Source organism: Strix aluco, chromosome 4 (genome assembly GCF_031877795.1).
Source record: "Strix aluco isolate bStrAlu1 chromosome 4, bStrAlu1.hap1, whole genome shotgun sequence".
NCBI lineage: Eukaryota > Metazoa > Chordata > Aves > Strigiformes > Strigidae > Strix > Strix aluco.
In genome coordinates this window covers 11,452,318-11,461,901 of record NC_133934.1, presented here as the reverse complement: position 1 = coordinate 11,461,901, position 9,584 = coordinate 11,452,318, and the positions used below count along the sequence as shown (strand labels likewise).

Here is a 9,584-nt window from a genome sequence, read left to right as displayed (position 1 = left end):
ATCCAAGACTTCACTGCATTGGAGTGACACAGTTCTGACAGCTCTTGGCACATGATGTTAGCTATGAGGGGATAAAAAATGACAGTCTGATAGTAGCTTGCAAAGATAACCTTGCACCCTTAATCAGGGACTAGGGACTTTACAGCTTGTGTTGTGCAGAGGCTGCCTGGCAAAGTCAACCCATAACCCTGGATGAGGAAGGGGGTGTGTACACAGAAAAAGTGCAGAGCTGGGAGAACCGAGAGAAACAGAGGAGGAGACACAGAATATGTGACTACCAGGTAATCAAGTAAAGAAATGTTGATGATGTGGAGAAATGGGCCCACTCCTGTGTGCCCTGAAATAAGTAGCAGTTTTGCCAATGACAGCCTGAGAGTCTATTGAATGAGGTCTTGTCAAGGGAAGGGAAGGGAAGGATATAAAACAAAAACAAGGAGGTGAAGGAAAGAAAAGGAAGAGGCAAAGGCAGAGGAAGAATTCATATAGCAAAATTAACTCATGAAGTGTTTAAGAGAGATAAACAGAAGGGAGTGGGAGGAAGAGAAAAAAAAGGCAAAATTCAAAATTTCCAAGTAGCAGAACTATCTAGGTTTTTGTTAATTATCCATGTTTTGTGAACAGCTAGCATATTGTGAATACACTTAAATATCTAGTAGAGCAGAACTTGTGCAACTGAATGCACTGAAGTATAACTGACTGGAAAGAAAGAAGGAAAGAAAAATTGTCTTTTATCTGTGTAAGGCTTGAATAGATGAGGAGATTCTCTTCTCAAAGAATACTATAAACATGATATGGAGGCAAAGTAGCCAAATGACCTATTCAAGGTCATCTCACAGGCAACAGGCAAAGCTAAAAAGCTCAGGAGTTATGTTGCACAGTGAATGAACTCACAAAGCTGAAAGAGGGCTGGCATGCTTTAATCCAGTTTTGTATTTTCTTTCTCTTCAAATGAATTCCAAACATCAGGACATTGCTTTTTCTCCCTTCAGAAACTTGTTTAATGTAAGAATGAAATGGATGTTCCAGTGTCATCTGAAGTCTCATGACGCTGCCTAGGATGGTCTGTCTCGGTGTATTCGTCCCATCCAAAGCACAATCCTAAGAATTAAGGAAAATCCCTCTTTGCTCTGAAGCATGGCTAGAGGTATAATAAGCTATCTAACATAGCTTCAATGACCCGATAATTTCCAGTAAAGAACAGAAAGTGATACAACAGAGTAATTCCTCCCTATGGAGTTTCCTTGCAATGTCTGCTTTCTGTAGTTATACTGGTTAATATTTCTAAAGACAACAAGTAATATAACTGTCACACCCTGGAGGCCAAATTTCAATCTAATGCAAAAACACTAATCAGAACTTGACGTAGAATTCAGTATAGAATTTATTAACTTGAGAGAGGATATCTTGCAAAGAAGGTCCAGGTGATAAGATATACATAAGTACTTCTGACTATAGCAAACAGTATCTGCTTTAAATAGTATTTGTGCCCTCAGGTTAAAGCATTAGAATTTATATTAAATAAGCCCCTTGACAGAGTGTGCTTCCAAGTGCCATTTTGTTGACCCTTTTACTGAAACCACAAGGTTTTTGATTATTAGGTCTTTGATCTCTTAGGATAGTTCTCATAGCTTTGTGTCTTCTAAGGAAGGAGATATTTGAATCTCTCTCTCCTACGTTCCAGGAATACTTTGCTGTGTCAGCATACCATTCCGGTGGAAAGCCCTGTTTTATGAAACCAAATCAATCATTTATTATATACAAAACATTTTTCCATTGAAGTTACTTGACACCAGTCAAATAAAGTCCCTGGAAAAAAATTATCATTAGCAACAAGAACAGTAGGGTGAAAGCGGACTGATTACTCACTCCCCATCACTTACATTATTAAACTAAAGAATCACATCTTTATTTTACGCATTTACCTATGTATTTTCGTAACTGTTGCTGTTGCACAAAATTCTGTTAGATATTATTTCTAAATGATTTTGCTTCTTTTATTGTGAGACATGGCAGAATATAGATCATAAAAAAAGTGAAGACATGTTATCATGTAATACACAATATTGTAGTGGGAAGAGTGTAACATCAATGATTTGCATACAAGTCTCATAAATAGAAGCATTCTGAGTGATGGGTCTGTAATATCAGTAATAGTCATGCCAATAATAAAACTGTGGCTATATTGCTGTGCTTATTTAAGAAGCAGGTTCTTAGGTGACATTTACATACAGTTCTAATGAGGATATCAGTGTTCATGTTGCAAGTAAAGAGTAGTATATAATATCAAGAAGATAGTAGAAATAGAGTACTATTGGTAATAATTTTGTTATATTCCAGGTACTAATACTAGAAGTATTGAAGCATTATAAGGACGGTTGAGCTCAGTGGGGGATGTTTTTTCAGGAATGTAGAAATCAGCAGTCTCAGAGTAATGTCATGGGGTATCTGGAAATTTTGCAGGGTTCTGAGGAGCCATTGCAAAACCCGATGAGGGTATTACGTGCAGAAGTCATTTTAGACAAACATCGTTAGTAAAGAGGATGATTTTTCAGCTGTTCCCCAGTGGCTGGGTTCATTTAAAAACTGATGGTTCAGCTGCTATTGGCTCAGGACTGTGAGTGGTAGCTCCTGAAAACAAATCTCTTGGCAAAGTATTCCTATCTCCTTTCCAAACAAGTTGAAATTGATCCCAAACATAACTACTTTAAGATTGAAATATACGGTCCACTTGACTTGAACTTTCATATTAATAACGAAATGGTCATGAGAAAGAAATTCAATGTCTCCATCTCCTCCAGCCTAAGAGGACCTAATAGATATTCAAGCATAAACTAAATTTTGACCACATTGGTTAAGGCACACACATGGTTTTAGAAAGAAATGGAGTTTCCCTTTTCTAGATGATAAATTCCAGTTCTGTTTATAACCACTGGCTTTTTGGGGCAGAAGGCTTTTTGAGTCAATGAGTCTAATTTTGGAATTTTATTCCTGTAAATGGATGAAGCCAAGCTTCTACAGGGCTTCTACTTCTGATGTAGGCAGTTAGATGTAAATGACAAAATAGTCTTGTCCATTTAATGCACTTACACGTGAAGTCTCTTGACCAATTTCCTAGCCAAGGCAACCATTAAGACCAAACCACCAACCACAGGTGGCTGAAACCTGTATTTCTCTGCTTCAGACATGAGAGGCAATCCTTCTGTCCATGTACAACACCCTCTGCCAGATGTCAAGGTGAGGTGCATGACCCTGAGCAGTTCCCATACTATTCTATGAATTAGATTCTGGTGCCCTTCTTCATAATGATGGTGATTTTCCCTACCAGTATTTCCCTCCCAACTAGTGATATTTCTGTCAGTAAGTCACTGGTACAGACTTTGATGCACGTGCCAGGGCTACCTTTAAAACATATGATCTGGGCTCAACCTTAGGAGTTTTGCAGACTCCCAGTGTGCAAAGGTGTGTATGGATGGCCTCTTTCATCAGGGTTATTAACTGCAAACTGGTGACTAGTTTTCCAAGAGCTTTGAACATCAGCCTTCTTTGGTATTCTGGGTGCTGCATTCCTTAAGCTGCATTGTAGCACCGGAAACTATTAATTCATGATGACATGTCATTATATTGAGACTTCAGCAATGATAGATTCCAAGACTTATTTGAAGTATGGCTATTATAGACTCAGTTATGCTTTTGGACACATGGGGCTTCACTGGAATTATTTTGGATTTATGTAACTGTAACTGAAACCAGAATTTGTCCCTATGGCAATTAAACATTTCAGAGTTTAGCTTGCTGATGATTAGTAAACTAACACTTTTGAAAAATAGCTCACACAAATGTATATTAATTGTATTTTTGAGTTCAGTTGCAGGATCAGTTTTAGCCTGTAGGGAAATATCTACTATATAACACAATGCTTTCTAAATTAAGGTGATTCTTAGTTTGTTTTTCAAAACAGGAGAATGACAAGTCATTATTTGAAAATGAAAGATGAGAGAATTTGACAGGCTTGAGCTACCATAAAGAGCTAAAATGTGAGGTGTGAACCTACAAACAAAAAAAAAAAATAATGTGGGTGGGCAGAAGATGTATTCCCTAATATAGCAAAATTTAAATTAGAACAGTCAAATTCTAAGCAACTTCTTAATGGAAATGTCAGTGTAGCTGTAATCATGGCAGCAGTACCAGGCACCGGTTCAAGAAATAATCAAATAAAAAAGAAAAGCAAGACAGACGAAGAAAGTAAAATAGTAATATTCACGGAAAATGTGTTTCACATGCCACCACCAAACCTGTTCAAAGACCTAGACTGAAAGAGCAAGCTGAAGCTAGAGTATGTTCAGAAAGGTATTAAGAAAGACTAAGCGTTTTCCCAGTGCTTTGTGTCTTTGCAATAGCAGGAATTTGTTAAATACAATTCCCCAGAGGAAAACTCTTATGGACTCAGCTACTCTGATTTAGGGGAATGAAAAAAAAACCTCCTGACTGTAAATCTGGTGGTAGGGTTTTCATCCGTCGTAATGGATTTTTTTGCTGTGTTAATGAAATGCTGATTGCCAGCCAGTAAAATGGATGCATCTTACTAACACAAGATCAATTGTACTTCCTTATTCTAACAAAGGTAGCATTCATTTTAATTAATTAATCAGCCACATCATCAGCAGATCTTGGCTGTAGTCAACTAGTGATTACAAATCGACTCTGGGGTAGCTGGTCTCTCCCTTGGAAAAGGAACTTTTTAAATCATGTTCTCATTTTCCTGTGTGGTGACTGAAATCATGCACATGCACTCATAAGTAGAGAGTAAGCTTTATTTTCTTTGCAATTTAGCCAAGATCTGGAGCCTCTCCAACAGCAATTAAATCATTCCATCTTCTATAAACCTGAAGAGAGTAGGGTGTTTTTATCTCATTGTGAAAGGAAATGTTTCTGTATAATTATTGGGTCAACAGGAAGATCAGACTAAAGTTACATATGCTGATGATTTATTTGATTCATTTGTGTGTTGTGCCTGTAACAATGGTATCCAAGTACTTCTCACTGGTATTGAAACTTCTCAATTTATCTTTCTCTCTCTCTTCCTCCTCTCATCCCTTTTTCTGTAACTTGGCAGTAGGTGGAAGAAAACAGCTTGTTTAGATTATAGCCCACTTACCTTTTGTACACAGATTGATCATACTTTTTCTCTTCCGTAGCAGCAGGTGGGAGAAAATGTTTACATCCTCCTTACTAAGCTTTTGGGTCTTTAAGTGTGTCAGGGCCAAACTTAACAGCCATTCACATCCTCTAGATTCCTTTTGTGGACTTGGAGGGATCAGAAAGTATGTAGAAACAATTTGTAGGAAGGGGGAAGTGAGTGGCAGTGTGCTGCTCAGTTGCCCTCTGAGCTCAAACCACGACATCTGTGTACAAGTTTGTATCACTGTACAGTGCATAGAGGGAATAAAGTGCTTTAATTCACCTACACAATGAGCAGGAGCCCCCTATGGCAGAGGAATCTGAAAAACTGAGGACAAAAGGGGTAGTTGATGCAATACTGCTTGTCAGACAAGTTATAAACTTGTGTCTCCCATGTAATGGGAGAGCATGAAAATATGTGGCTACAGGTCAGGGTGCGAGAGTTTCACTCCACCTTTCCTTCAGTGAGCTGGACATCTGTTCAGTTCAGGAATTTCCAAAGTGAAAGAAACCTTTCAGTAGCCAAAGTGGATGTCAGCATGACATCAAGTGTCTCAAAAATATTGCTGTCAAGAGGAAGACAGACACAGTGGTGTCCCAATCCGATATCGGGAAGGGTTCTTAATCCCAGGAGTGAAATTAAGACACAAATGAGGTCAGATGCCATACAACCTTGTTCACTTTATTTGCTGTAACAATTAGTTATAGCGATAGGACAGAGAGGAAAAGAAGAGGAAAGTCAGAATCCTTAAGCAAGAAAAACAGTAGATATGCAGCTAATTACCACCACCACCAGGGATCCAGCGATGTTCTGTTGGCTTGGGCTCGGTGCAGGTGATGGTGACTCCAAGCTCCAAGCTCCGCTGAGGTCCTGGCTCCAAGCAACAGATGTCGAAGAAGGTGCCCCCGAGGGAGGAGTACGCAGTCCTTTTATTGTCCCAGTCCCCTCAACCTTTTCCAAAAGCATCCACCCATTTCGTGCCAGCCTGCACGTCTCATCCCAATCATGGGGCTCCTGGTCCTGTGGTCCTCCATGCGCAGATGCCCAGGCGCTGGTCATGCCGGCCCGCGTGTCTCCCGCACCCCGATTTAGCTTCGGGCGGATGTTGTGGTTTTGTCTGGGACCCTTTGTCTCCTTTAGAACGTACTCCTCCATGGCAACAGGGTGCCAAAGCCAGGAAATGGTGGTGGGGCAACAGCAATGTTGAGACAAACAAAGTTTAACACAGTTCCTTACAAGTGGCCTTACAATACCCAATATATTCTGAACAACTTAAAACAAACTGGACTATCTTTCCTATAAGTACTTAAAGTGGCCATGAATTTATATCTTGGATCACATTGTCTTACTATAGTTACCATTTTCTTTAACTTTTAACTAAATTTTATTTTAATCTTTTTTTTTTTTTTTTTTACTGTTTAAGTTGGAAATCGGCTTTAGGGGAGAATTGCTAAAGCTTTTCAACTAAAGTTGCTAAATTGTTGCTAAAGCTCTTCAAGACTTGGGTGGTTTTCACATGTTATAAAGCCAAACCAACAGAATAAGTCAGAAGTGAATCTTATTCCAGTTAAAATTGATATTTTTCAATGTTTTATTTCATTACACTTTGAAGAAAAAGTTACCTTTTGTGTGTTCATACTTCATGACTATTCATAACAGATATGGAAATCACAGCTTAACTTCCATTGCTTGAAAATAATGTCAGTAAGGTTTTTTAACTTAGTCTCTGCTCCTTACTATGGGAAAAATCTCTGAATATTGAATCTGCTTTCTGATAGTTTTTCCTTCTCTGTTATATCCCGTTGCTATCATAGTTCAATTATATCCTCCCAGGTTACTTTTCATAGCGTTCCTGACCAATTTAAGAAACCTGCTGCCAATGTGCAGACTTCCAAGTCTGTAACATCATAAAGATAAGCAATAGTGTTGCCAAGAGAAGCGCTCCTGTCTCTCGCTTAGGCTTTTTTGTAAAGTAGACAAAGTGAGATAATAATATTATGCTAAATGTGATTAATATGGTAATCACATTTGTCATCTCAGAAGCATTCTATCAGCTCTTCTGTTTCAGACAAGAGAACTCTCTTCTCCTTTTTTTCCATGATTTATCTTTTCAAAAGGAAAAATGTAAATAAGTTTTGCAGGGGAAGGATGTCCTTATTCAGTTTCAATTTGTTATAAAGGGATATTCTACCATGTAAACCTCAAAGGACAGAACCTGTCGTGCAGGGTGCACCACCATGTTTTGTGTCAAGTATGTTCATATGATCAGTGTGAGACTGACCAGAAAACATCTCCATGTTAACACAATTAAGCTTGATTATAGATAAATTCACATGAAATAGCATATTTCTTGGTGCTCAGACTCTGTTCAGTCAACCCTATATTTATGGGGCCCTAGTCCAGCCTGATTTCAAGGGTCTGTTTATGGCCCAGATCCAGCAAAGCACTTAGACACATGCTTATGGTTTAATGGGCATTTAATGTTGTGCTGGATCAAAAAAGTATTAGAGCTATACAATGCCATCATTTTTGGACAGCAGTCTTTTTTAATGCCAGTAGAGATTTCTGCATCAGTCTGTGGTGAATGTTAACCATTGCCACCATATAGACTTTAACAGACAGCTGTCCCTTGTGTTTGAAAGGATATGGTTTCTATGAGTTGCAGCATGTGATGGGTTTCGGATAGTAACTCCCCTATTATGGATTACATTAAGGAACTTCTTATTTGGGTATGTTTTTTGCTTTCTTATACCCAGATCTAATCTCCTAGCAATTCACTTAATTACTAAGGGAATAGCTCATTCTGTGTCCCTTTGTATGTGTTCAAATACCTGGTAAAGTGCAGGGACTTTGTGCAAAGAAAACCATCAGACAAAATCAGATCTTAAAATCCGAAGCAAAGAAGAAACAGTTTGCAGTATGTCTGTACTTACTATACCACTGTGGGGAACAGAAAAACTGAGTAAGAGGCAGTACTGAGAGCTGACTGAAGTTGAAAGTATCTGAGGTAGATCAAACCAAGGCCAACCAGGTGCTCTTCAAACAACTCCTCAGAACCAGTGTTGTGCAAGGGCACAGTCATACTGGTACTTCACAGCTATGAACTTCAGAAAAGCTTTTTGTAAAACAAAGACATACTAGGCTTTTGCCTACAAACTTTTAGGCATGAGTTTTGAAGAAAGCTCTAACCATAGCAACTCTAGGAGTAGAAAAAGAATAACAGTTTTTGGTATTCACTTATAGTAAAGGTTTAGGCTCTTCTGAACATAGCAAAAAGTCCTCTGACCTTCCTAATAAAAGGTCAAATGCTGAAATGTACTGAGCACCCGTAATTTTCACTACAATCAACCTCTGAATGTTATGTACTTTCAAGGACTTGGCAGAAAGACTTCCTGCAGTAGAAAGTATTGGAGGGACTGGCTTTTGACATCCCAATCAGAAGTAGGTGTTTTGAGGTAAAAGACCAACTGATTAGAAAAAAACCACTTTTGATTGTTTCAGTCTTTAATGTTTCCACAGACTAGAGACCAGTATGTCCCTGATTTGCCCTGTGATGGGAAAAGAAGTGTCTTGTGTTCTGTGAGGAACATGACTAGTAAATTAATTAGTGGGAACAGACTATGAAAAGAGTTGTCCCCACTTCCTCTTGGCTGGGAGGATCTTGTCAATGTCAAATAGTCTGGACACTGTGGAAATAGAAAGACTGAATAAAAAATACGCAAAGCACAGGTAATGCCAACATGATGTGAGACTGGAACAAGACTAGGCCCCGTTGATCAACTGTATGTGATATTCTGACCCCTCAGTGATGAGGCAAAGGTGCTGTAAATCTCATCAATGGAGAAGATATTTAGGAGACAAGTAAAAATGCAGTAGCAGCCTAACATAGTACTAATATGATTTCATCCTGCAAGGTGCATAAGAAAGTACATCTTGAATTTCTAAAGGGTTTTGAGTCCTGATGGTTTTGAAGTTTCTGCAAGGTGGGAGGGAAATAAGTGATAGGAGTGTGGGAAGAATGGCCATTCAGCTTTAATTTGGGCAAAACCATTTTGTGAAGGCTTTAAAAACAGTTTGACTGGGGAAAAAAAAGTTTAAATGTATGTCATCTTTTGAAGTTCCAAGCAAGGAGATCATAGACAAAGGCAAAGCCTGAGGAGCAGGAGTTTGAAGACAAGACTTAGAAGGAATTTTCTTTCTTTTATGTCCCACTTTATATAAAGGGATATAACAACTGCTATTTGATCAACTAGTTGCACTGTACTGCTGGATTGTTTTTCAGCATGTAGTCTTCAAATACAATTAAGTTAACAAAAGTGTAAAGCTTCTAAGTTTCTGGAAAAAAAACCCCAACATTAGCATATAATTCTCATAATTGCATAATTTTTTTTTTTTTTTTTGGGGG

The 9,584-nt window shown here is 38.5% G+C and overlaps 1 long non-coding RNA gene across 1 annotated transcript in view; it reads left to right on the top strand.

Moving 5' to 3' along the window:
* Positions 1-216: 216 nt before the first annotated feature.
* LOC141922212 (uncharacterized) overlaps positions 217-9,584 on the top strand; it is a 36,230-nt gene continuing 26,862 nt past the window's right edge. The window contains exon 1 of the long non-coding RNA XR_012622908.1: positions 217-281. This is a non-coding gene — a long non-coding RNA (uncharacterized LOC141922212). The remainder of the gene's footprint in view (positions 282-9,584) is intronic.